Source organism: Pinus tabuliformis, chromosome 2_2, assembly GCF_031772625.1.
Source record: "Pinus tabuliformis cultivar Carrire ecotype Pingquan chromosome 2_2, CPIR1, whole genome shotgun sequence".
Classification (NCBI taxonomy): Eukaryota; Viridiplantae; Streptophyta; class Pinopsida; order Pinales; family Pinaceae; genus Pinus; species Pinus tabuliformis.
This window is the reverse complement of record NC_142300.1, coordinates 899897906-899924197: the sequence shown is the minus strand read 5'-3', so window position 1 is coordinate 899924197 and position 26292 is coordinate 899897906. Positions and strand designations below refer to the sequence as shown.

At 39.0% G+C, this 26292-nt stretch overlaps 1 pseudogene; it reads right to left on the bottom strand.

Annotated features, from left to right (window-relative positions):
* LOC149195918 (CBL-interacting protein kinase 32-like) overlaps window positions 1-26292 on the bottom strand; it is a 123591-nt pseudogene that overhangs the window by 77854 nt on the left and 19445 nt on the right.

Below are 26292 nucleotides of genomic sequence, written 5' to 3'. Positions count from 1 at the left end.
GAGCTTTCCTGGTCTTCCTAACACTATTGGATTTACTCTCGTTAATTAGACTCTTATGTTTGACGTTTTATGTGGCCTTGGAGAGTTAACTCTCCACTCGCCTAATCCAAGGCCCTAAAATCCTAAACTTGTTGGTGTAACTGACTAAAACAAAAAGTTCTAGTGGATTTTAATTTAGCGCTTGATTTTATTAGGCTGTTCTTTAAGTCACAAGGTAATGGAGATGAAACTTGTGGTGTTTTTATGGATGAAAAAGAAATTAATAAAACTTAGCTACATGCACATGCACTTTTTGTTTTCGATGAAGAGCAATTTCTATGAGGTTCAGAGGTACTTCTAATATAAACAAATTTTCTTTTTCTTTTCAAACTCCACGCTCACAAAAACTAACAAAACTAAATATGCCTAAAAAGAGATGCAAATCTATCCTAATGCAAGAACTATATGTGGATGCAAGATTTAAAGACTACTTCTAAAAACAAAGAAGGAAAGTTGCTGCTTTACCAAATTTTGTCTTGCCACTAAAATGCTTAGATAGAAGATGATATGTTACCAATCATTTTGTCCAAACAATAAAAACAAGTTTTAAGGTAAAAACAAAGCACTTTCACTTCGCAAAAAAGGAAATCAAATGAAAAGCAAGTTTAAGAAAGCGAAACTCAAAACTTTCAAAAGATTTTCTTTCAATCAAACCAAAAAGTCTTTTTCAAAGGAAAGCTCTCAAAAATACTGACACCAATGATTGATAAATAGGAAACCAAACACTTTTGTGAATTGACACCTTTCAAATGATGAAAACTCAACAAAAATAAAATGTGTTTGAAATCGCTTTTGACAATCAAAAGTAGCAATGAAAGTCCAAAATATCAAAAGACAAGTTTCAAGAAAATGGTAACAAACAACTTTCCCGAAACAAAGGAGCAAATGGTCACAAAAATGATTTCGTTAAGCAAACAAAAGTGTCATGAAAGCAAAATGGACACAAAGCTTGAAATCCAATCTTCCTACTCTGCCAAATCAGAGCAGTCAAGATTCTTAACCAGAAATCTTGTGTGTCAAAAATCAATGACGCTTGCAATCAACAAAAACAAGACTAGTACTCCTTATAACTAGAGAGAGTTCAGAACAAGATGCCCCCTGTTAAACAAAGGACTGTTACTGGAAAATGACTGCTTGAAACTGACCCAAACCACCAGACAAACATTCAGCAACAAGAAAATTTATAAATCTTGAAAATTATGTAATATACGCGCTTGCAATTATGTGCAGAATGCGTGTACACGCGACTGTAACTAAGGAAACCTGCGTATACGCGGGTTCGCTTAGTGCAACTTGCGTATATACGCTTCTGTAATCCAGAAAAAAAGCGTATCTGAAGTCTTTCAAGAAAAATAAAAAACACAGACTGAAAAAATGGAAAAGCTTGGAGTTCAAGAACAGATCAGATAGTCAGAGCCAACAAACAGAGGGGTTGAGCCTTGATTGGCTTGAAGACTACCCAAAATAGGAACAACAAGAGTGTTGTCCCCAGCGGAGTCGCCAATTCTGGTTGAAGGGAAAATACCCCTAGGGTCCTTTGGGCTAAGACTCTACCAGACTGAAAATTGCTTATTCAAAGAAACACACATACAACCATTATCTTTACTTCAAGCAAATTATAATGTTAAGGGTACGTACCTAAGGTCCTACGTTCGAGAATGCCTTTAGGGTCCAAACCCTTGTTGGAGTTCCCTTCTTCTTCCTTTGACCTGCAAGACAAACAAATCAAAGAACACAACAGTACATGTACAAATACTTATGTATAAACCATCTTTATGCTATAGAGTTAGTTATAAAAAATCTTTAAGTAACCACTTGCATAAGAATTCAAAACAAGAATCTCATAAGCATAAAGAAAGATTGTTTCAGGAACAAAGACATGTTTCTTTATATATAAAGGCAAATAAAGTACATATAACGGAAAGATATCACATGAACACCTTCAGCAGGCTCCAAGCAAAGCTTCCTCCCGGATTCGTTCCAGCCTCAAGCCTCCAACAAGAGCTCCTTCCAAGTCTTACTCAATGATGATATCAAGGATGAATGATCACCAATACACATGGAAACAAGGGTTTCCTATGCAAAATGGGGGAAGTGCAGAAAGCACCAAGGACTTCAGACCTGGTCTAAGGGGAAAATCTCAGCATAATAATCTTGCTCTCCCTTTTTCTCTCCCCTTGACCTTCCCTTTGATGTCTTTTTATACCATCTCCAAAGTAGTTTTTTAGTTAGGAGTTGGTTGGGAACAGTTGGGCCACGGGCACTAACAGGTGATCCAGCAGGTAAAACCCGCGATCTCCGCCCGAAAATAAGGAATTTATTATTTTTTTAAGTGTTTTAATACATACACGCGGGTTGGGTATACACAGACCCGCGTGTACACGCATTTAACTCAGGGAAATGTCACGTATAGGGAATAAAACACTGTTTTTTAAATTTTAGGACTAGGTCTGGAAGGAGGGGTTGCCTAGGCCATGAGTGCAGCATCACAAACCATAAGAGTGAGATTTGGAGCTATAACAATTTCCCATCAGCAATTTGTTGATGACACTATGCTCTTTGGTTACCCCTCCGTTCAAGAAGCCTCCAAATTTAAAGTCGTGCTCAATGACTTTGCCGAAGCCTCTGGAACCAGCGTCAACTGTTCAAAATCGCAGATCTTCTTCTTTAATACCCCTCCGGTTGTCAAGTCTTCTATAGTCTGCATTTTGGGGTTCCCTATCGCCACCCTTCCCTCCAAATACAATAGAGCCCCCCTCACTATCTTTGCCATCAAGCATTCCTCATGGCGCAACCTTATTAAAAAGCTTGAATCCCATCTCAACCAATGGACACACAGAGCTTTGAACTTAGTCAGCCACGTAGTGCTCATAAAGGCCATTCTTCAAGCAATGCCGCTGTACTTATTCTCCATCATGGTTGCGCCAAAGTGGGTCCTAAAAAGACTAAGAAATATTCAGAGAGGATTCCTATGGGGAAGCAATGCAACTAATCGCAAATGGGCACTGGTAAAGTGGAGCACAGTTTGCAAACCAAAAGCAAAAGGAGGCATAGGCCTAAGAGATCCCGAGCACAACAATGCCATCATGGGAGCCAAAATATGGTGGCAATGGTTCACCAATCCAGGTAAACCTTGGGTCACATTATGGATGGAAAAGTATGCCAATCACCGACCCCAGGAAGAACTCATCAGATTAAAGCCCAATGATAAAGGATCGCTAATTTGGAATGCAGCCAAAGAACACTATCAAATGATCCAGCAGCACAGTTTCTGGGAGGTAAGAAACGGTTACACCACTAGATTATGGATAGACGCCTGGAATCAAATTCCTATTCTCAGCCATGTTCTTAACCTGGCACCGGACATCATTAGGGAGGAGACACAGCAAGCTAAGATTAGGTAGTATTGGACCCAGGAAACTGAGAAGGGCTTCAGGATTTGGAAACAGGGCAACCAAGTACTCAGAAATGAAGATCTCCAAATTTCCATGGATCTGGGAAGGGAACTAAGCAAAGGGAGAATCAGGTACGACGAGAGCAGAGACATTCTAAGGTGGGGATATCAGCCGAAAGGAGCCTTCATGTTGGGTCCCTATAATACTAGTGATTACCCCATTACTATTGTAGTTATACCCCTTATTTATATTGATGTACCCATGTAGTGCCCATATTGTTACCATTGTGCCACATAGAAGCCCACTATTGTTATTGTTGTGCCCTACAATATTATTGTTATGTAGGCTTTGATTGTATTGGGACCACTTAGACTCCTATATATAGAAAGGAGGTATTTTCATTTGTATCATCCAAGAATTGTTCATTTATGTAATGTAAAGGAGGTTTACCCCTCGAAGAGGCTGAATTCTAAGGCGTGGATCTCTCTTTTCTATCTTTTTGTGAGCTGGTTTCATAACATTTGGTATCAGAGCTTTGGATTCTAGGGTTTCGCTGCTCCAAACAGGTCATCGTGGCATTTTCCCTATAACGTTTTTTCTGTGACGTTTCAGAAGTCGCAAAAAAAACCCATTTGAGAAGAATTGGCGCTGAACCTTGGGTCCGAATTTCAGAGCTTTTCCCGCGATATTTTCGGAGATATGATCTGAGGAAGTTGGTCTTTTTGCAGACTCCTGAATTACATTCAAAACAGGTGACCTGGGGAAAATCGTCATAACTCTCTCTCTGAGGATCGGATTGAAATTTCGTAAAAAGGTACAGAAAGAGGACGGAATGTAGTTTCTTTTGTGTGTGTTTCAGATTCAAAGGTTGAAACAGTGACTCGTGGCACGTCGTACAAGTTCGCTCTACTGAACCAGTCTAAAAGCAAGTCACTGTGGGAGATTTCACATAACTCTTCCTTGGAGAATCCAATTTGGCTCAGACTTGTGGCATTGGAAAGAGGACGTAGAAGGCTACTACAGGTAGCAATTTTAGAATTGGATGATCCGAAATTACAGAGATACATCAGATTCAATATCAGGCTTCTATAAAGTGAAAAAAGGTGTGTAGTTTTTTTTTTATTTTTGTGTAAGCTTGGTTTAATGGAATTCAAAGGGCATAGTAAAACATTATTATCGGTAACTGATGCCCCGAGGAAAGAAAATGCAAACACCTAGTAAGGAACCTGAAAGCTCTAGCATGACTCATGAAGAAGAGGAAGAAATGCTACATGATATATCAAAATTACAAGAACAAGTGCAACAAATGTCACGCTCACAAAAGCTAACAGAAGCTAAGATAAGTGGCGTGGAATCTAAGGTAAATGGCGTGGAATCTAAGATAAAGGGAATGGAAGCTAAGATGGATGGCATGGAAGCTAAGATTGACGCTAAAATTGATGGCATGGACGCTAAAATTGATGGCATGGATGATAAGATGGATGAATTGAAGAAGTTGCTACAAGAAAGGGTCACTAATGGTGAAAAGGTAGTAAAGGAAACTCATGATGAGAATAAAAGAAATGTTAATCATGATTCCATAGACTCTAATGTTGGATCGAAGACTCACCATGTTCCAAAAATCGATATGAGGAAGTTTGATGGCAAGGATCCCGCCACATGGATATTACAGATGGAGCAATTCTTCGATCTCAATAATGTGCAAAACACACAAAAGGTACGTATGGCAACTTTATATTTGGAACCAAATCAGTTTGTATGGTATCAATGGCTTTGTTCTCGTAAACAATTTATCACTTGGGCAATTTTTACGGAAGAATTGATAGCACATTATGAGGATACAAAAAGCAACACTTTTTTTAGCCAATTGATAAGTCTCAAACAAAAGGGTTCAATAATGGAGCACATTGAGGAGTTCCAAAAATTGAACATAAGGGTAAAAGATATTCCAGAGGAGCATAGGATTGATGTGTTCATAGGGTCTTTAAAGGATAATATCCAACATGATGTGCGCCTTTGGGAACCTGATTCATTAGAGAAGGCATTCAGGTTAGCAAGAAAAATGGAAAGCAAAATTATGGCAACTAGGAAGCATACCATTCACAACTATAAAGACGGAAGTGTTGTTGCCCATAGTCTTCCACAACCTACAAGGTTGACACCACAACAATTGGAAGAAAAAAGAGCAAAAGGGCTTTGTTACAATTGTGATAGCAAATACACAAAAGGTCATAAGTGTGCTGAGAAGAAATTATTCTACATAGATTGTGAAGAGGAAGAAGAAAAGGAGCAAGAAAGGTCAAAAGAAGAGGATATATTCCAGGAACAAAGCCTAGATGAAGAACAAATAAATCCGACCATATCTTGTAATGCATTGGCGGGAATTACCACTCCTCAAACCATCAAGATAGAAGGACAAATCAAGAAGAAAAAGGTAATAGTGTTGATTGATTCAGGAAGCACCCACAATTTTATTCATTGTAGGGTAGCAAAAGAATTGAATTGCTTCCTATATCCAGCACCAGAGTGTCAAGTGATGATTGCAAATGGAGGAACAATAAATTGCTCTGGAAAGTGCCATAATATCAAGCTATCCATGGGAGAATATGTATTGACTAGCCCAATGCTTTCCATTCCAATGGGAGGTGCTGATGTTGTACTAGGAGTCCAATGGCTACAATCCTTGGGTACAATAGCTTTTAATTTTCAAGAACTTTTCATGAAATTTTCTGTGGAAGGAAAGGAAGTTGAATTAAGGGGTATTGCAGGGAAACCAGGAAAGATAATCAGCTCTAATGGTATGACAAAGCTTCTAAAAAAGGAGCAAAGAGGTGTAATTGCACAATTATGTTCGCTAGATGTTTCCACATTGGAATCATCTATTTCTCCAGATCTCCAAAAAGTCCTGGACAATCATTCCAAGGTATTTGAGACTCCCAAAGGTCTCCCACCTATGCGTGATCATGATCATGCTATTCATCTGATTCCAGGAAGTGTTCCTCCAAACATCAGGCCGTACAGATATCCCTATGTCCAAAAAAGTGAAATTGAACGGCAGAAATGCTAGAGGCTGGTATAATTCAACCGAGTCAAAGTTCTTTCTCTGCTCCAGTAGTATTGGTGCACAAGAAGGATGGATCATGGCGCATGTGTCCGGATTATAGGGAGCTCAACAAGCTCACTATTAAAGATAAGTTCCCCATTCCTGTCATTGATGAATTACTGGATGAATTGCATGGATCAATTTACTTCACCAAGTTGGATCTTCGTTCAGGATATCATCAAATCAGAATGAAGATTGAAGACATTCCGAAAACGGCATTTAGAACTCATGAGGGTCATTATGAATTTTTGGTCATGCCTTTTGGCCTTACCAATGCACCTTCAACATTTCAAGGTTTGATGAATTCAATTTTCAAACCATTCCTTAGAAAATTTGTGTTAGTATTTTTTGATGATATACTAATCTACAGCAAGTCTTGGAAGGATCATGTTGAACATGTTGACAGGGTGCTACAACTATTGGAGGAGAAACAATTATATGCAAAAAGATCCAAATGTTTCTTTGGAGTCCAGGAGGTGGAATATTTGGGTCATATTGTATCTCATGAAGGAGTTAAGGTAGACCCTAGCAAAATTAAAGCCATTAAGGAATGGAAAATCCCCACATCCATAAAGCATCTGCGAGGATTTCTTGGGTTGACAGGGTATTATCGCAAGTTTGTTAAGAATTATGGGAGAATAGCAGCACCTCTAACAACATTATTGAAGAAAGATGCATTTTCATGGACTCCGGAAGCAACAAAGGCCTTTGAACATCTTAAAGAGGCAATGTGCCAAGCACCGGTCTTAGCTACACCGGACTTCACAAAAACCTTTATTGTGGAATGTGATGCTTCAGGAAATGGAATTGGTGCTGTTCTAATGCAAGATGAAAGACCCATTGCTTTTGAAAGTCGTCCAATCAAGGGAAAGTTTTTAAGCAAAGCTATTTATGAGAAGGAAATGTTGGCAATACTCCATGCACTTAAGAAATGGCGACCCTACCTAATGGGAAGACACTTCAAGGTAAAAACGGATCATGATAGCCTTAAATACTTTTTAGAACAAAGATTATCCTCTGAAGAGCAACAAAAGTGGGTCACAAAGATGTTGGGTTATGACTTTGAAATCATCTACAAAAAGGGAAGCAAAATGTGGTGGCAGATGCACTCTCAAGAAAGGATGAGGATGTGGAAGCATTGTTGTGCGCCATTTCTATTATCCAACCAGATTGGATAAACGAAGCAAGGGAGGAATGGAAGAATGACGAAGAAGTGTGGGCACTTATTCGAAAGCTACAACAAGATTCCAGTACGTCTGATACATTTAGCTGGAAAAATGATTCGTTATGGTACAAAGATCGCTTATACCTCTGTAAGAATTCCCAGCTAAAACAAAAGATTCTTATGGAATTGCACACTTCTCCCTTAGGAGGGCACTCAGGATTTTTAAAAACTTACCACAGGGTTAAGAAGGAATTTTTTTGGGATGGCCTTAAATCAGATATTCAAAAGTTTGTGGCAGAATGTTTGGTTTGCCAACAAAATAAAGTTGAAACAATTAAGACACCGGTCTATTACAACCTTTATCCATTCCAAGCCAACGTTGGGAGGAGGTTTCAATGGATTTTATCACAGGTTTACCCAAGTCTGAGGGAAAGAGTGTCATCATGGTGGTAGTTGACAGACTTACCAAGTATGCACACTTTTGTGCATTATCACATCCATTTAAAGCCAGTACAGTTTCTACTGCATTTATGGAAACAATTCAAAAGCTACATGGAAACCCAAAGATTATTGTAAGTGACAGAGATCCCATTTTCACTGGAAATTTTTGGACAGAATTATTTTCTTGTCTTGGTACTCAGTTAGCTCATAGCTCATCTTATCATCCTCAATCTGATGGGCAAACTGAGATAGTAAACAAATGTTTGGAAGGATATCTTCGTTGCTTTGTATCTGATAAACAGACACAATGGGTCAAATGGTTGCCTCTGGCTGAATGGTGGTATAACACTTCCTTCCATACAGCAACAAAAATGACCCCATTTATGGCACTTTATGGGTATCAACCACCATCCATCACATCATATTTAAGAGAAAATTCTAAGGTTCAGGCAGTGGAACATCACATCGAACATCAACAACAAGTCCTCCAACTCTTAAAGGATAACCTCGTGTTGGCACAGAATAGAATGAAACAACAGGCAGATCAACATCGCAGTGAAAGAAGTTTTGATGTAGGTGATTGGGTATTCCTACGGCTACAACCATATAAGCAAATGTCCCTCAAGCAAGCTAAGAAGGATAATAAATTATCACCAAAGTATTATGGTCCGTACAAGGTGTTGCAAAAGATTGGTACTATGGCATACAAATTGGAGCTTCCTGCAGCTTCTCGATTGCACCCAGTTTTCCATGTTTCATGTTTAAAGAAGGTTATAGGCGACAAGCTCCCAGTTCAAACAATATTGCCAGAACTTGACGAGGAAGGAAAAATTATATTGGAACCGGAAGCAGTCACAGAAACAAGAACTCGACAGCTACGAAATCGATCAATTTCAGAGTATCTTATCAAGTGGAAGAACTTATCCGCTGAAGATTCCACATGGGAGGATGAGAATTTTATGCAGAAGTATCCAGAACTACTCAAGCGTTGAGGACAACACTTTTTTGAAGGAGAGGGGCATGTTGGGTCCCTATAATACTAGTGATTACCCCATTACTATTGTAGTTATACCCCTTATTTATATTGTTGTACCCATGTAGTGCCCATATTGTTATTATTGTGCCACATAGAATCCCTCTATTGTTATTGTTGTGCCTTACAATATTATTGTTAGGTAGGCTTTGATTATATTGTGACCCTTAGACTCCTATATATAGAAAGGAGGTTTTTCATTTGTATCATCCAAGAATTGTTCATTTATGTAATGTAAAGGAGGTTGCCCCCTCGAAGAGGCTGAATTCTAAGGCGTGGATCTCTCTTTTCTATCTTTTTGTGAGCTGGTTTCATAACACTTCACCACGTCCGAGGCCTACAAAATCATCTGCAATGATTCTGCTCCCCAGGACCCAATCTGGAGCAAAATCTGGAGCTCTGGCTCCTGGCCCAAAATCTGTCATTTTCTCTAGTTGGTAGGACATCAGAGAATTCTAACCTGGGACAAGCTTAGAAGAAGAAACTTTCATGGCCCCTCCATCTGTTTCAACTGCAATGCCCATGAGGAAACTCTCCAACATCTGCTGGACTCTTGCCCCTTGGCCAATCAGCTATGGGAAAAGGCAAGCTTTCGGTGTCAAAGAAGATGCAGACTTGAGAATGAAATCACGAATTCTATACGTCAGTGGCAACGGGACCCTTACAAGAGTGAAATCCTCAATCATCTATGGAGACTAGTTCCCGGGCTAGTTCTATGGAGCATATGGAAGGAGCGAAATAAGCGCATATTTAAAAATCAGTGCTCTTCGATAGACAATATTTGGAACCTGCTCTGCAGAAATCTTCAAGAGACTCTTATGCTAAGATCTTGGAAGGAGGAGGACTGGCCTACGCTAGACAACGAGAAAACCATTATGGAAAACTGGCAAATACATCGTACTCAAGGCTCTCACAAGCAGGACCACTCTGAAACCAGCACTAAAAATCAGGTCACATGGAAGCCCCCACCAAAGCATACATTCAAACTCAACTTTGATGGTGCCTCCAAAGGGAATCCCGGACTTGCAGGCTTTGGAGGAATAATAAGGAATCATGAAGGTGCTCCCCTGATACTATATTTCGGAAACATTGGATGGGACACCAACAACTCAGCTGAGTTAGAGGGTCTATGGCAGGGGCTTTACTTGCTGGGGGACACAACTTTGACCCTATGGAGGTGGAAGGAGATTCTTAGATCCTCATAAACATGGCCAAAAAAATCCTAAATGGATCTCAGGCTAGGAAAATAGCCACCAGTTGGAGGCTTGAAGCAAGACTGGAGGCCATAGAACTTGAGCTCCACAGAAATAGAGCAATCACCTTCACACACACAAGACGGGAGGGCAACAGGGTTGCAGACTTCATGGCCAATGTGGGGGTGGATAATGACCACTCACTAATCACAGGGCAGCTGAATACTATTTTAACACATGAAAAAGCTCAAGAATGCTCTCAACTGGTCCAAAAGGATGCAGTTCCCCCATATGCGGGTGCTAAATAAGATGGGACAGGCGTGGATGGATGGCCACATGCTGGCCACTAGCCATCACGCGGCAGACGTTGAAAATGCAAGTAAGGGACGCAGCGGGTATAAGGTGAAGCTGTAGCGAATAGTTAATGACCGACACGGTAATTCGGCTCAGGTGGAGGCAGCAGTTATGGCGGTGTTGTGGCCAGCAACAACCCCCCCCCCCCCCCCCCCCCCCTTCTCATTTAAGTGTTATCCAAAATGCTAAATTAATGGGGACCCTTAGTTAAAATTCAGGAAAAGCAAGAGTTTCCTTTCTTCAGAATAAGGTTACCATCGTAAACTTAGGAAGACCTTTTGAATACTTTAAAACCTCAGTCTATGATAAGGAGAAAATCTTTAAAGCCGCGTTGCAAAAAAGATAGGAAGTTGCCTCCATTTCGCTATAATCCCGGTATGTACAAGACTCTCATGCTAAGAAATATATCGCATCGCAATAAAGTAATACTCATAAGGGAAAAACTTCAAGATTTACCGATCTACGATAACACCGATCGCAAGATCGCATATCGCAGAAAATGAGCTGACAAGATTTGGCAAGCATAAAACTTCTGCGATCTGCAATGTTGCGATATCGCGATAAAATGATGGTTGTGATATTAAGCCAGACCAACGTTGCGATGTTATATTTGTGTGTTTGTGCGATTTGCGATGGTGCGATTTGTGATGGCGCGATCTGCGATGTTACGTAAGCAAATCATAAAATCACTTCATCACGAATCCTTCGGGCACACTAGTCGAGAAAAGCCACTTACCATAATCTGACTCAAGATCGCGTGCTTTTAATAATAGTAAAGGAATTAGTTGTCAGCTATTAATGAAATGTAGACGCGTGATTCTATAAAGAATTACTTCACGTAAGGTGGCATATTTGATATATTTGTTGCATTTAAAACTCTCCCATCACCTTTCTTGATCAGTCATTTCCATTTCACTTGTGAGCTGCAGGAACGAAGAACGAAGGATTATTCAAAGCCAAACGCAGGAAGAAATGGGAAAGAAAAATAAAGGTCAGGGCACTGAGACGAAGGAGAAGGTGAAGGAAATGGCACCTTTGTATACTGACACAACATGCAACAGAGACACAGGGATATTGACGTGGGAAAGCATGTACAGACTGCTTGAAGAAGAGAATCCCAGAATAATGAAGGTTACTATTGTCGCAGGCTCACAACGCTCTTCCGAAGCATCCTTAGAAGAGCTAGCATGCTCATTTCTTAAGCGGATAGCAGCGAGGCCCAAAATTCTACCATATACGGATATGATCAAGTGGATACTTGACAATACAGAGATGAACAACAGACAATTCAAGATTCAAGGACATGGGCTCATCGGATCATTCGCTGCACAAGATTTAAAGCTTATGTATCATCTCCTTGAACCGCAGGCGACTTACAATACAAAATTCGTTAAGAAATTTGTGACGGAGAACCCAAATCTATCATAGACCACCAAAGATTGGTCCAGAAAAGAGGAACCGCTCAAGAAAGACAAAAACGGTATGTACAACACTGGTTCCCTCACCTCTCCTTATTGTTTTGCTGCGGCCATGCTTTGTAGATTATTTGGGATGCCAGATATCAATAATTTTTCGTCTGAATGGTTACCATTAATAGATGTTGCCACAAATGCCGATATTATGGATTGGGCCAATATCTTTTCTAATAATCTATACACGACTATTATCAATTACCGGTCTAAAAGATCCTTGTCTCAAAGGATATATCCTCCTTTTTATCTATCCGCATATGTTATGGATTCTATTTGTTATGTGTCTAAATTTCCCATTATGGGTTGAAAATGGACTACCCAGGACCCATTACCTATCCATGTTTATCATAAGATATTATGGGATTCTCAGTTCATCCCACATTTCTACCAGATCTGTCACGGGCTTATCTTACCCTTGTATAGAACGATGTATGATGAAGACCCCCCGAGGTGCTCACCCGAGGCACAGATAGATATCATCCTTATCGCAAGATGGTTCGAGGAAGAATGGTTCACCTATATTAGAGTATTTGGAAGCACCGCCCCTCCTCATGTCCTGCCTTTGTATATTCCTGACAAACTATTGGCCCGAGAAATTGCATATCAAACCTGTTCAAAAGGCGGCCTAACTAAAGACCTAAAAGACAAAAAGAAGGCCATATGGCCTCAGTTTCCTGTAGCTTCTGGGGCCTTTTCATTGTTCGATGTAGGTCACACGTTCATTGAAGTGGAGAATGTGATGTGTCTACAATTATTTAAATTCCCGGCAAGGCCATTTGACCCAAATGAAGTTGCCCAAGATTTCACAGCGAACGTCAAAATAAAAGTATTTGTTGGAAAGAAATATTTATTTGATGATTTATTTCAGAATAAAAGCTCACTCCAGGAAATTTTTCGGGAAGCTCAGTCGAAATTGTCTCCAGATGACCTCCAAAGATTCATGTTATACAGGGAAAGAAGACTAGCCAGTGTTCCTCTAGAAAAGCTGTGACTGCCTGCCAGAGAACCAACTCCAAGCGTTAGCCTTAGTGGGAACTCAAGCACTTCCGGATCTAAATCTAACACTGCGCAAGGAGTACCTGAACATTCTAAAGGGTCTGGAAGCGACAAAAGAAAGAAAGAAGAAACGGCTAAGGACATGGCTCAGTCAAGTGCAATGTCGCAACAACAGGTTATCGCCTCCCTGCCAAGAGATGTCCCCCCTCTTGTCATTGAAGCACCACCCGTCACGACATAATTAGACAAAGAATGGGAAACCTTCAACGAGATGATCAATCTTGAAGGGCAAGCCCCAAGAACACTTGTGAGCAATACACAGGTAGCACAAGAAGTGGTTTCGACCATAGTTAGCAGTGTCACAGAAATGGAGCACATTTCTATCGCTCCACCTTCTGAGCTTCTACTTAATGTTGAAGAAATTACCCCACTGGACGTATTATATAGTCCCCAACATAAATCAGTTGTTAGAAGACAGAGAAAGAAAAGAAAACTAGAAAATACACTGTCACAAGATGCTGAACAATTGGACGTCTTATGGAAAGACCCCAACAATAACCCAACTGAAAATCTCACTAAATTGTCTCAGATCGCAAGAGCATATGCTTCTGCAACTATTGACAAGGCATCAGAAGCTCAGCAACTGTTGAAAGAACAAGAAGATCAAATACAGCTACTACAACGACAATTGCAACAAGCCAATGCTAATATTGAAGTTCACAAACAGCTCGAGAAGTTGCAAGAAGACTTTCAGCAGATGCAGATAGGCTATCAAAGAAGTCTAGATGAGAGAGGAAAACAATTACAAATTTTACAAGATATGCACAAAGATGAGCCTAAGCTTACAGAATTTATTTCAGAGTCTATTGGCTTAAATGAACAACTTCTGCAGCAACAGGAAGAGTTGGGACGAAAGATATCACAGTGGAGTCATTAATGCAAACTGAGTGATAAAATCACCAATCAAGTGGTAGACTTGCGAGCTGACTATAATCAGATTGACAAACGAGTGACGGAGTACTTGGCTTGGCAGGATGAAGATGAGGAAAAAAGATAAAGTGCACCCAGAATAAACGAGAATCATAAAGAGCTGCTCTTCAACAAGTGGGACGATCAGATAAGAGAGGTGGAACAAGCAGCGGAAACAACAACCATGTAAGAAAGCATTCTTATCGACTGTGTAAATGAGAATTTGCACAGAGAAAATTTAATCAAAGAGACCACCCCGGGGTATCTACCAAATAAACTATGACTGGAAGCAGAATGGAAGCAGAAGGCGCAGGGAAAGGGAAAAGTGATCCAAGCACTAAACAAGTTAAATTGGGAGTGTTACTGGGCATACTTGGTGAAGCCGCATAGTCAGTGGATGACGGTGAAATGTATCGTAAATGCGGCCAAGAAAGTGGTGCCAGCTCTCATAGATTCTGTTTTCTCAGCCCAGCTCAAAGCAGAAATCAGCCAGTCGACTCTCCTCAATCCCATGATGAACACTTGCAGCTTTAAAGATCAGATTCAGAAGTAGCCTTATTTAGAATGTTGTTTTTTTCTTTAAAACTAGATTAGAAAAAGGATGGTCATTTGAAAAACGCATCCTAAATTTTGTAAATAAACTATTATTAGAATAAGGAAGTAGTATTTTAACCCTTCTCATGCATTTGGAGAAGGGTCCAGAAATTTTTCAAAAACTTGTCCTCAAAACACGCACTTCTGCACCCTCAGAGGAGGTTTTGATGAATGGATGGATCGAGGTTTATTAATGTTTGCATTTGATGTCTGCTACTGATGTTGCACTTTTGTACTCTTAGTAGATGTTAGAACAAGTAGAGATAAATCATTTTTGCTTGAAGCTTATGAGTAGGACCAGTCATAAATGGTACTTTTATCTCTTGGCCATTTCTGCTTATATTCTTAAAGTGATATACAATTTTGGTTGTTTATATGTCATTGCATGAATGTGTGAGTTACCATTTGGCACTTTTGTATGGTGGAGCCATTTATTTATGTCTGATATATGAATAACTTATTATGCGATATACTGTTCACAACTATTTTGCCTAACTTTTTATGCAAAGTGGTTTATCTTAATTGATTTCCATTATTATGATAGCTGAATGATCTTTATTACCAGTTATTGTTTGAAATCTCTTTAGATCGCATAATAGAATAAATACACCCCGGGTTATCATAGATTAGATGTGCTGTTTTTAATTAGATTACAATAGCATAGAGTTAATTTAAAAGTTTGAATTAGATTAGCTTTAAGTATTCTTAGATCAGCAACATCCAACTCTGCACGCACACACACACCCTTAGATTGGGAAACTGGTCCCATTATCCCCAGTCGGACCCGCTATACCAAACAGATAAGGAGTTGCCAACCAAGGTCCAGATTGGGTGGGTATCCTCCTTGTTGTTGACCCGATTTTCAGGGCTTCAACATAATTGGCGCTAGAAGGAGGGCCTGAAGCATATTGTCTATTGGAATGGGTTGAAATCATAACATTTGAATTAGGATGGCTGCTCACAAACTTCCCATTTGGAGTTGCATCCATGTTCGTGCCTCTTCCAACACTCCACCTTAAGTGGTAAGACTCTTGTCTCAGGTAAAATTCAATGGTAAGAATAATTCTTCTGCTTTTAATCATGCTCTTCAATTTATTCAAAGAGTTTCAAGTTCGAACGTTCAAAGAATTGATGAAGGCGTTTTATGCAGAATTTTTACTCTTACATTCACGGCGGAAGCTAGAAAATGGTGTAGAACCCTCCTAGTTGCCTCAATTCATAGCTGGGACCAATTCGTCAAGGCTTTCATTTGTAAATTTGATTGTTATGGCTATGACCAGGTATATGATGAAATTGATTATCTACGGAAACAAGATGAATCTGTTAGGGATTTTAATATGCGATTTCATCTTAATTGTCTAAAGTATAATCTTGAAAGTGAACTCATGGATGAAGAATCTTCAGATTATGCTGAGCATTCCCTGCCTCCTATGTCTGGTCCAGCAGAAAATAGTCCAAGCTTTGTCTCATTTTCTTCTAATATGAATGAGAATTCCAATTTGAATATACAAATCAGCCATGATGAAGAAGGTTCCCAAAGCCTAGGAAACATGCATGCTCTAATGCAAGAAGACAAAAGCGAGAATGTTGGAGGAAACCATGCCTTGGAACCAGGAGATTACTTTGATACAAGGTCAGATAATATCATTGCAAGTCAACAAATGCAGATGCCAAGGTTAGAACAACAAACTAATTCTCTTTCGAAAAGTATCAGTACACAAATGTATGATGTAAAGCCCGATGTCTATGATGAATCTGATGAACAAAGATTTTTCCACGATGATATTTTCAAATACATTGTCCCAAAATCACATTTTTCTCTTTATCCTGATGTTTTTAGTGATGATAATTTTCCCCCTCTCAGTATTAAAGATATCTCAAAAAGTACAAAGGATTACTCAAATGAGTCATCATTAGGTTTTCAAGATAAAAAGACAGCTATAGAACATCCTTTGATCATTTTCAAACAAGAACCACTTGACCTTCCTTGTCTGAAAATATTGGATAAAAAAGAGAAATCTAGGGAAACTTGTAAAATCATTTATGATAGCTACTTTGATGATGATGATGTTGATTTATCTCAAGTAACTCAAAAAAACTGAGATAATGATAGATATTCTAATTCAAGAATCATATCAGTCAATCCTCATTCCAGAGTGACAGATCATTTATATGATTTTACTATCCAAGACAATATTCTGATCTATGATTCATATCATGAGCAAACCCCCATGCTTGTTCCCAATCATAACTTGTTTTCTGATTCACAAGATGGAATTCGAAATTGCTCGGATCCCATAATTCTGGCCAGTTCTTGTGAAAAAGAAGATCTTTCAAGTCAATCCCAGTTGTGCTGTAACGTTAGTTGTACAGATAATCATTTCATTCTTTCTCACTTGCACTCATTTTGTACAAAATCGGATTGTGTTTTAAATTTTCAGACTTTTGATATATTACTATGGTATACTGAGCACCTTATCAAAGAACATTCGAAAGATGTGCTACCATTTGGAAAACTAAATTGTGTCAAGGAAGTATAGAACTTTTTCAATTACAAGATCAATCGATATCAGACTTCCTTAAAAAACTTCTTTGGCATCCAAAGCATCATCAACGAAAGAAAGTACTTTTGGAAACTTGCCGGCAATTCACGCTAATTAATAAATCTCTTTCTAGAAATTTCCATCTATTCTTCATTGATTTATTTAGTGATTTATATGTGGAAACTTTCCTTTTACGGGAAATTACTAAAAGCTTGAACTTGACGCGTAGTATATTACAGGTCATTAAAACTAAAAAGTCATATTTGCAATCTGGATTGTCATCTTTCCTATTGCACGATCACCAATACATAATGAAGATTCATCCTGATTTTTATGATCCAATAGGTATCCAATTGGAAAAAAGTTTTCATAAGAAAGAAATTTCAGACAGAATTCCAACTGAAGTTACACATTCTTATTCCACATCCAACGTTAACAGTCCAAGAAAAGTTTTGTTCTTAACACTGATGTTTGAAAGTCACATACGTGCAGGAATAAAAATGAAAAAATGGTTCCACTGGAAATATCATTTCACCTAGTTAATTCTTCTGTGTATAGTTAGAATAGGAGTAGGAGTAATTTAGCTAGGTTATTAGGTTGATAATTTACTTTTAATAGTTGGTAGGCAAAGTAAGAGAAGAGATTATCCCTATTATGTACATAATCCTAGGGAATGTCTACCTCTCATTTCTTTAAATGTTTTTGTTTCCTAATAAAATTTGTTGTGGTTAACAACATTTGACATTTACTAAAGACACCTTTTCTCTATCAAGATTTTGAACTTCTGCTTCTATAAATAGCAAATCTTTTGGAAACTTGATCTTTATTATTAATAGATACAGTTTAAAAAACTTTAACCATGATATGATACTAGTTTCAACTTCAAGAAATTTGATGAAAGCAATCTTAGTGAAGAAATTGTTTTATATCAGTACAATGAAAGGTATCAATAACAAAATAAGGATTCCCTGTAGAAACAGCCATTTCCAAAAAACTCTATTATTGTCTTCCAAAGCTTTCTTAAGAAAAAAAAGGACTTCCTATCTGCTAAAGAAAATCGCAGCATTTAGAAAAATGACCCAAGGATACACTATATCTTGAAGAATAAGAGGTCTCATCATGAGCCGGCTTATCATGATCACAGATATTATAACTCGATGACTTTGCCATTACTGTCCACCAAAACAGGGAAACGACTTAAGATTATTGAAATCACAAGACAAGAGGTCTCATCACGAGCCAGCTTGTTCAACAAAAGTGTAAATCAAGTGAATGACTGTGTCATAATTTGGCTACCAAACCAAGACATTGTTCTTTAAGAATAAAAAAAAGGAAAAAGTGTCAATCTGGGTTTTTTCTTTGAAAGTTGTGGATCACCTTAAGCAGGATAAAGGATCATTATTGGGTAATAGGTAACCCTGTTGAGGTTATGGATGCCTGCTGGCAGCAGAGGCTCTACGTGCGACAAAGGAGCATATTTAAAAATTTGCTACACAGGGAAGAATTTAATTTATCATTACAAGACCAAGTAATGGCTGATGTAAATGCAAGGACAAGTTGAGGAAACAAACAATTAAAATAGAAAGAAGTTGAAACAAAATATCATTGACAGTTTGGAGTACAATATGCTTGATCTTTTTATAATAAAGTTTAAATTTTCTGAGAAAATTTATTTTTGTTTCGGAAGTTTGAAAAATTCAATAGAAAATGCAGAGATAACTGGTTCTCCCAAGTGAATCGCCAATTGTTGTGGCCAGCAACACCCCCCCCTTTTTCATATAAGTGTTATCCAAAATGCTAAATGAATGGGGACCCTTAGTTAAAATTAAGGAAAAGCAAGAGTTTCCTTTCTTCAGAATAAGGTTAGCATCGTAAATTTAGGAAGACCTTTTGAACACTTTAAAACCTAAGTCTATGATAAGGGAAAAATATTTAAAGCCGCGTTGCAAAAAAGATAGGAAGTTTCCTCCATTTCGCTATAATCCCGGTATGTACAAGACTCTCATGCTAAGCAATATATCGCATCGCAATAAAGTAATACTCATAAGGGAAGAACTTCAAGATTTACCGATCTGTGATAACACCGATCGCAAGATCGCATATCGCAAAAAATGAGCTGACAAGATTTGGCAAGCATAAAACTTCTGCAATCTGCGATGTTGCGATATCGCGATAAAATGATGGTTGCGATATTAAGCCAGACCAACGCTGCGATGTTATATTCGTGTGTTTCCGCGATCTACGATGGTGCGATTTGCGATGGCGCGATCTACGATGTTACGTAAGCAAATCATAAAATCACTTCATCACGAATCCTTCGGGCATGCTAGTCGAGAAAAGCCACTTACCATAATCTGACTCAAGATCATGCACTTTTAATAATAGTAAAGGAATTAGTTGTCAGCTATTAATGAAATGTAGACGCGTGCTTCTATAAAGAATTACTTCACGTAAGTTGGCATATTTGATATATCTGTTGCATTTAAAACTCTCCCATCACCTTTCTTGATCAGTCATTTCCATTTCACTTGTGAGCTACAGGAACAAAGAACAGAGGACGATTCAAAGCCAAACGCAGGAAGAAATGGGAAAGAAAAATAAAGAGAAGGTGAAGGAAACGGTGCCTTTGTATACAGACACAGCATGCAACAAAGACGCAGGGATATCGACGTGGGAAAGAATGTACAGACTGCTTGAAGAATAGAATCCCAGAATAATGAAGGTTACTGCTGTCGCAGGCTCACAACGCTCTTCCGAAGCATCCTTAGAAGAGCTAGCATGCTCATTTCTTCATCGAATAGCAGCAAGGCCCAAAATTCTACCATATACGGATATGATCAAGTGGATACTTGACAATGCAAAGATGAACAACAGACAATTCAAGATTCAAGGACATGGGCTCATCGGATCATTCGCTGCACAAGATTTAAAGCTTATGTATCATCTCCCTGAACCGCAGGCGACTTAAAATGCACAATTCATTAAGAAATTTGTGGCGGAGAACCGAAATCTATCAGAGACCACCAAATATTGGTCCAAAAAAGAGGAACCGCTCAAGAAAGACAAAAACGGTATGTACAGCACTGGTTCCCTCACCTCTCCGTATTGTTTTGCTGCGGCCATGCTTTGTAGATTATTTGGGATGCCAAATATCAATAAGTTTTCGTCTGAATGGTTACCATTAATAGATGCTGCCACAAATGTCGATATTATGGATTGGGCCAAGATATTTTCTGATAATCTATACACGGCTATTATCAATTACCGGTCTAAAAGATCCTTGTCTCAAAGGATCTATCCTCCTTTTTATCTATCCGCATATGTTATGGATTCTATTTGTTATGTGTTTAAATTTCCCATTATGGGTTGGAAATGGACTACCCAGGACACATTACCTATCCATGTTTATCATAAGATATTATGGGATTCTCAGTTCATCCCACATTTCTACCAGATTTGTCACGGGCTTATCTTATCCTTGTATAGAATGATGTATGATGAAGACCCCCCGAGGTGCTCACCCGAGGCACAGATAGATATCATCCCCATCGCAAGATGGTTCGGGGAAGAATGGTTCACCTATATTAGAGTATTTGGAAGCACCGTCCCTCCTCATGTCATGTCTTTGTATATTCCTGACAAACTATTGGCTCGAGAAATTGCATATCAAACATGTTCAGAAGGCGGCCTAACTAAAGACCTAAAAGACAAAAAGAAGGCCATATGGCCTCAGTTTCCTGTAGCTTGTGGGGCCTTTTCATTGTTCGATGTAGGTCACGCGTTCACCGAAGTGGAGAATGTGACGTGTCTGCAATTATTTAAATTCCCAGCAAGGCCATTTGACCCAAATGAAGTTGCCCAAGATTTCACAATGAATGTCAAAATAAAAGTATTCGTTGGAAAGAAATATTTATTTGATGACTTATTTCAGAATAAAAGCTCACTCCAGGAATTTTTTCGGGAAACGCAGTCGAAATTGTCTCCAGATGATCTCCAAAGGTTCATGTTATACAGGGAAAGAAGACTAGCCACTGTTCCTCTAGAAAAGCTGCGACTGCCTGCCAGAGAACCAACTCCAAGCGTTAGCCTTAGTGGGAACTCAAGCACTTCCAGATCTAAATCTAACACTACGCAAGGAGTACCTGAACATTCTAAAGGGTCTGGAAGCGACCAAGGAAAGAACGAAGAAACGGCTAAGGACACAGCTCAGTCAAGTGCAATGTCGCAACAACAGGTTATCGTCTCCCCACCAAGAGATGTCCCCCCTCTCGTCATTGAAGCACCACCCGTCACGACAGAATTAGACAAAGAATGGGAAACCTTCAACGAGTTGATCAATCTTGAAGGGAAAGCCCCAAGAACGCCTGTGAGCAATACACGGGTAGCACAAGAAGTGGTTTCGACCATAGTTAGCAGTGTCATAGAAACGGAGCACATTCCTATCGCTCCACCTTTTGAGCTTCTACTTAATGTAGAAGAAATTCCCCCACTGGACGTATTCTATAGTCCCCAACATAAAGCAGTTGTAAGAAGACAGAGAAATTAAAGAAAACTAGAAAATATACTGTCACAAGATGCTGAACAATTGGACGTCTTATGGAAAGACCCCAACAATAACCCAACTGAAAATCTCACTAAATTGTCTCAGATCGCATGAGCATATGCTTCTGAAACTATTGACAAGGCATCGGAAGTTCAGCAACTGTTGAAAGAAAAAGAAGATCAAATACAGCTACTACAACGACAATTGCAACAAGCCAATGCTAATATTGAAGTTCACAAACAACTCGAGAAGTTGCAGGAAGACTTTCAGCAGATGCAGATAGGCTATCAAAGAAGTCTAGACGAGAAAGGAAAACAATTACAAATTTTACAAGAAATGCACAAATATGAGCCTAAGCTTACATAATTTATTTCAGAGTCTATTGGCTTTAATGAACAACTACTGCAGCAACAGGAAGAGTTGGGACGGAAGATATCACAGTGGAGTCATTATTGCGAACTGAGTGATAAAATCACCAATCAAGTGGTAGACTTGCGAGCTGACTATGATCAGATTGACAAACGAGTGACGGAGTACTTGGCTTGGCAGGATGAAGACAAGGGAAAAAGAGCAAGTGCACCCAGAATAAACGAGAATCATAAAGAGCTGCTCTTCAACAAGTGGGACGATCAGATCAGAGAGGCGGAACAAGTAGCGGAAACAGCGGCCACGCAAGCAAGCATTCTTATCGACTGTGTAAATGAGAATTTGCACAGAGAAAATTTAATCGAAGAGACCACCCCGGGGTATCTACCAAATAAACTATGACTGGAAGCAGAATGGAAGCAGAAGGTGCGGGAAAAGGGAAAAGCGATCCAAGCACTAAACAGGTTAAATTGGGAGTGTTACTGGGCATACTTGGTGAAGCCGCATAGTCAGTGGATGACGGTGAAATGTATCGTAAATGCGGCCGAGAAAGTGGTGCCAACTCTCATAGATTCTATTTTCTCAGCCTAGCTCAAAGCAGAAGTCAGCCAGCCGACTCTCCTCAAGCCCATGATGAAGACTTGCAGCTTTAAAGATCAGATTCAAAAGTAGCCTTATTTAGAATGTTGTTTTTTTTTTTTTTAATTATATTAGAACAAGGACGGTCATTTGAAAACTGCATCCTAAATTTTGTAAATAAACTATTATTAGAATTAGGAAGTAGTATTTTACCCCTTCTCATGCATTTGGAGAAGGGTCCAGAAATTTGTCAAAAACTTGTCCTTAGGACATGCACTTCTGCACCCTCAGAGGAGGTTTTGATGAATGAATGGATCGAGGTTTATTAATGTTTGCATTTGATGTTGCACTTTTGTACTCTTAGTAGATGTTAGAACAAGTAGAGATAAATCATTTTTGCTTGAAGCTTATGAGTAGGACCAGTCATAAATGGTACTTTTATCTCTTGGTCATTTCTGCTTATATTCTTAAAGTGATATACAGTTTTTGTTGTTTATATGTCATTGCATGAATGTGTGAGTTACCATTTGGCACTTTTGTACGTTGGAGCCATTTATTTATGTCTGATATATGAATAACTTATTATGCGATTTACTGTTCAAAACTGTTTTGCCTAACTTTTTATGCAAAGTGGTTTATCTTAATTCATTTCCATTCTTATGATAGTTGAATGATATTTATTACCAGTTATTGTTTGAAATCTCTTTAGATCACATAATAGAATAAATACACCCCGGGTTAGCATAGATTAGATGTGTTGTTTTTCATTAGATTACAATAGCATAGAGTTAATTTAAAAGTTTGAATTAGATTAGCTTTAAGTATTCTTAGATCAGCAACATCCAACTCTGCACACACACACACACACCCTTAGATTGGGAAACCGGTCCCATTATCCCTAGTCGGACCCGCTATACCAAATGGATAAGGAGCTGCCAACCAAGGTCCGGACCGGGTGGGTATCCCCCTTGTTGTTGACCCGATTTTTGGGGCTTCAACAGGCGGGTGAGCTCCAAAGCAAAGCAGGTGAGGTTATAAGTGATGTTGCAGCGAATGATCAGAGAATGTTGGTGGCTCCTCTGTCAAGCAGGACTCTGCAACTCCGGTTGCCCTGCCTATCTGTCTCCGTCGGGATATCCTCTCCGTCTGTCTGGCTCATCCCACAATCGGTTCTAGTAGCTGGGTGTTTGGATTACCCTGTAGTCTGTTGGAATTTCCTCCCCTTGCCCCCTGTGAGAATCGTGAGACCTCGACAGAATCTGCTTAGCCGTCGAGGCACCTCTAGAAGGGGAACCTCTCGCAGTCACGAGGCGGATAATGTTGTCCATTGCTGCCATTGCAATATTACTCACTCCACTGGAGCTAATCCCCTCCACTCCAGTCAATTCATGGATGCAGGGGATTCGAGCTCGGCTGCCTCGCCTGCCTTCGGCTCTGATATCTTCAATTTTAGCAGTTCCATGAATAACCCGCGGATTAGTGCGCATGTCTCGGTCCTGTTCATTGAAAATTCCTGGGAAGACAATGATTCCCTGGATGAACATGGGCAGAGGAAAACAGATAACCAGATGCATGAAGCACAGGTTCCTGAAGCTGATACGGAGCAGGAGGTTAAAGGTCATGCCTCATACTCGGAAAACGCATCGCAAAGCAAGCACGTTCAGAGGGCGGGGACCAGCAAAGAGGAAGATACTTTTCCCACTGCTGCTGAAAGGGAAGCCTACGGTTGGTGCCGGGTAGAGGAAGTGCAAATGGACGACTGATGACGCTCGAGCAGAAGGTTCCTTTGGCTCTTCTGTCTGGTCTTCTTGTCTCTTTTGTTGTTCGTTTTGGCTCAATTATAGCATCAATGCTTTTGGTCTCTTTCGCTGTTTGTTTTTCTGTCTTTGTTTCTAAAACTTTGTTAATGGGATGGGTAAGGTCAGTCTCCCCTGCGTGGGATAAAACGGTTGGTGCCTCTGCGTGGGCTTGCTCTTTTGGACAATCTCGCTTATATGTTTGGCGCCCATGCGTGGGCTAGTTTCCTGGTTGGCCTCAACGGCTCTCGGGTGACATACCCAGAGCCTGGTTCTCTCTTTATTTACCATGGTGTAATTTTTGACTCCTGTACATAATATAATAGTATAATTTTTTACCGAGAAAAAAAAACAAATTCATTGCAAAAAATCAGTTTTCATTGATCTATCAATGCTAATTGTTCCATCATTCATTGAACTCTTATGCTTAGTGATGTTGGTAGAGTGACTTCAACTTCTTTTAATATTCCGAGGACCCATTTCATCGACATATGTATGATTTTGGAAACTGACTAACCGTCGGTATAATCCATCATGAGACACCACAAGGATCCTACATCCATTGATCTTTTGATGAAATATTTCATTGAAACATGTATTATTTTGGAAGTAGATCGACCACCCCTGTCGTCAATTGTGAAACACCAGAAGAATGCCCTTTTTTTGGTTTACCAACATTTGATAGACACCAAAATTATGACAAATTTGGAAAACTACGATAATGCAACTATACAATGTTTCATGTTTAGTAAAACCTCATTTTGTCCTTATAACGACAAAACTTCGTGGGAATAGCAACAAAAGGCCATTGAAAATTAGCTCAATTTTTATTAGTGAATAGTAAGGAAGACATTAATACAATAATAGAAATGTAATAATTCAATATTCCAATATTAACAAGACATGGATATATTTGCATGCAACTTGTCCATGAACACACTTAATAGTCGTAGACACACACATTTGTTGATACCCTTAAGATTGTTGGTATGAAGATAAAGACTTTCAAGCTTGATTAAAATGACAACTACCTCAAGCATGTTTCTTGTTAACATGTTTGAATAAAAAAATAGAAGGGTCAAGTTGCCTAATTTTTTATTGCCTTTAAGTATACTATCAAGTAGCATGTTTGAAGCAAGAAATTGTAAAAAGGAGAAGAGCAGTTTCCTAGAGATAGAGGAATTTTAGCCCAACATGTTTTCGAATATAGATAAAGGATTCTAAGTTCTATAGAATGTCAAATTGAACTAGAAATAGTCCACTTTATTTTTTTATAGAAAAAACAATACTTGATGACTAAGTGTAATTTCCTATAGTTTGAAGGATGTGACCAACAATATTGTTAAAATAAATGTCCAATACATAGAGACAGGTGCATTTTCTCAAAGAAGTTCAATACTTCAATTCATAAGACTAATGAATAAGGAGATATATTCTAACTTGAATAGATGGCCCAATTATCTTATTCTAGTCTTTGTTGAAATTTTTTTGAAAGAATGATTGGTTATTATAAATACCACCCTGAAGGCTATTATAACCAACACCTAAAACTCGTAATGATTGAAAAGATGCATAATGTTTAGGAAGCTGGCCTATCGATTTATTTTCCCTTAAATATAGTGCTAGAAGTTTGGTGCAATTGGAGAAAGATGATGAAAGATTCCTGGAAAAACTGTTGGAATGAGTAGAGAAAACCTACAAGAAAATTGGA